The 3095-nt window shown below is 51.1% G+C and overlaps 1 long non-coding RNA gene across 1 annotated transcript; it reads left to right on the top strand.

Moving 5' to 3' along the window:
* Positions 1-875: 875 nt before the first annotated feature.
* Positions 876-2362, top strand: LOC135186343 (uncharacterized). The gene is made up of 2 exons (XR_010306828.1): positions 876-1386; positions 1916-2362. It is a non-coding gene; the product is annotated as an uncharacterized LOC135186343 (long non-coding RNA).
* The last annotated feature ends 733 nt before the right edge of the window (positions 2363-3095 follow it).

Below are 3095 nucleotides of genomic sequence, written 5' to 3' on the forward strand. Positions count from 1 at the left end.
CATCCACAGGCCTCCCCACATCCACCAAGCGGGTCACCTGATCATAGAAGGAGATCAGGTTGGAGAGGCAGGATCTGCCCTTCCTAAACCCATGCTGGCTGGACCTGAGCCCTTTGCCATCCCTCAGGTGCGCAGTTATCGCCCCCAAGATAACCTGCTCCATCAGTTTCCCTGGCACTGAGGTCAGGCTGACAGGTCTGTAGTTCCCAGGTTCCTCCATCCCGACCCTTCTTGTGGATGGGGACCACGTTGGCAGTTTCCAGTCTCCTGGGACCTCTCCGGTGAGCCAGGACTGCTGGAAAATGATGGAGAGCAGCTTGGCCAGCTCAGCTGCCAGCTCTCTCAGCACCCTGGGATGGATCCCATCTGGTCCCATGGACTTGTGGGTGTCCAGGTGGCTCAGCAGGCCCTGAACTAAGTCTTCATGAATTTCCAGGGGAACACACCGCTCCCTGACCCCATCCCCCAGTTCAAGAGGCCACTTGCCTCCTTATCCTCCCTCCTTACTGCTGAAAACTGAGGTGAAGAAGGCATTCAGGACCTCAGCCTTTTCTACATCATCAGTTATAGTGTTCCCCTCCTGCTCCAGTAAGCAGTGGAGGCTCTTCTTGCCCTTCTTTTTAGCATTGATAAATTTATAAAAGTGCTTTTTATTATCCTTCACAGAGGTGGCAGCCTAAGTTCTAGCTGGGCCTCAGCCTCTCTAATTTTTCTCCTGCATAATCTGGCTACCTCCTTAAACACATCAGGAGAAGCCTTCCCCTCCTTCCAGAGGTGATACACCCTCTTCTTTTCCCCCAATTCCTTCAGGAGCTGTTTGCTCATCCAGGCTGGTTGCTTTCCCCTCTGGCTCATCTTTCGGCACATGGGAACTGCCAGCTCCTGTGCCTTCAAGAGCTCCTGTTTAAAGTAGGTCCAACCATCCTGGACCCCTTTGTTCTCAAGGACTGTGTGAGCAGACTCTGCCACAGTGTAGTTGCTGTTTGTGCAGTGAAGCCTTTAGTTCTTGATTTTGAAATGATGGCAGTGGAGACAAAAAACCTGACAGTGCCAGGGGAGTTTAGCATGTGTTGGGTTAAAGGTCGAGGCTGTGCTCCCTGTAAAAGGCTTTTGGTGTGTGTTTGTGTGGTTTTTAACATCGTTTTACTTCTGAGATGTATTTAATGTGCCTTCCTTTCTACTTTCCAACTGCAGAGCTGTTGCTTCTCACTTGCAGCACACTCTCAGAGGACAGGTAACTGGATTTTGTTTCCGTTCCAATGGTCTGTTGTAGCAGAAGGAAGCTGTGGCTGCCTGAGCCTGAGACTCAACATCTGGGAGAGTTGGGAGATACCCTGGATGCCTGTGAGGGTAAAGGGATCTGATACACATCTTAGGGCAATGTGTGTAAGTATCTGCAGCATTCCTGAAAACTTGGTGCTAGTTAAAGCAGAGAGAGCAGTACTGGATGGTTTGTGCTGAGGGCCACGAGGATGATCAGAGGGTGGGAGCAGCTCTGCTATGAGGACAGACTGAAAGAGTTGGGGCTGTGCAAGCTGGAGAAGAGGAGGCTCCAAGGTGGCCTTCTTGTGGCCTTCCAGTATCTGAAGCCCCCTGTGGCCTACAAAAAAGCTGGGGAGGGACTTCGTAGGCTATCAGGTAGTGACAGGACTAGGGGGAATGGAGTAAAGCTGGAGGTGGGGAGATTCAGACTGGACGTGTGGAGGAAGTTGTTGAGCATGAGAGTGGAGAGAGCCTGGAATGGGTTGCCCAGGGAGGTGGTTGAGGCCCCATCCCTGGAGGTGTTTAAGGCCAGGCTGGATGAGGCTCTGGCCAGCCTGCTCTAGGGTAGGGTGTCCCTGCCCATGGCAGAGGGTTGGAACTGGATGATCTTTGTGGTCCCTTTCAGCCCTGACTGATTCTCTCTGCTATCCAGCTGCATTCTGCAATCCCTCTAAGAACAGATGCTGGCTTTGTAGAATGTCTCTGTAGGAGGTGTGAAAGGAATTGGGATTCTCATCTGCCTGGACACAGAAACTCTGCTGTCTTTCGCATGGCAGGGGAGTGATGATGCAGCAGAGGAGCAGGTGAGTGAGGCATGGGGCAGCCTCCTGAAAAGGCTGCTTGCAGCCTCAGATGTTTGCAATGCTTGAGAATCCTTGGCAAGCATTAAAAACATTAAACCCTGTAAGTGTTAGCCTGTGGTGTTCCAACAGATCAAAAGCTCTCCTTTTTAATCTAGGTATACAAGAGTGGTATTGGTGTGTAAAAGAGACTTGGAAATGCCCCCCCATCTCCTCTATGATATGTAAAGGCTTCTAGAAAATAAAACCAACTCCTAGGTTGAATTATGAAATATAACTTGTGTATATGTAAATTGAAACCAGTGGATTTTCCTTTGTGTGTCTTGGGTGTTTGGAAAGTGCTTGCCAGCAGGAGTGGGAAATAATGCTCATTAAACTTGAAAATGAAGTTTCAGCTTGCCCAGCTGCCTCTCAGCATTGCTGTCCCTACTACAGAGGGGTGGGCAGGCTGCATCCCTCTCTGGAGGAAGGGAGGGGTGGCTTGCTGTGCTTCAGAGCCTACAAAGAGGGGACTCTTGGACTGAGATGACCTTCAGCAGCAGGACAGCTGCGCAGCAGTGCTGCGCACCTTGCAGTTTGTACCTAGCAGCAGGTCTGGCAGCCCTGTGCTATGCCTTATGCCTTATCCCCAGAAGGGATTTGCTAGGTGAATTGTTCACGTTCTTTCCCCATGTCTCAGTTTCCCTGACTAGAAAATGAGTCATGAAAGGGCAAACTGCTGTGCTATGCTCCAGCAAAGAGCAAAGGCTGCTCACCCTCCAGAGCCAAACCGCCAGCCCATCACTGCCTTGCATACACTTCTGTCACCAGCTCCTCCTCAGCCCGCTGGGCTTTTTGTCACTCAGCAGGCATTGGGGCTTGTTTTGTCTGCTGCGTTCCCTCAGCACGCCCACCCACCTACTTCTTCCTGACTGCTGCATAATGGGCCTGAAAACACAGACCTGAAATGCACATCTGACATTGAATTTGGACATGAGAGTTTAATGAGGCTGTGGCGGTTCTGCCACTCACAGCCTCCACATCCTGCACCTT

The sequence above is a fragment of the Pogoniulus pusillus genome, chromosome 24, assembly GCF_015220805.1.
Source record: "Pogoniulus pusillus isolate bPogPus1 chromosome 24, bPogPus1.pri, whole genome shotgun sequence".
Taxonomy (NCBI): domain Eukaryota; kingdom Metazoa; phylum Chordata; class Aves; order Piciformes; family Lybiidae; genus Pogoniulus; species Pogoniulus pusillus.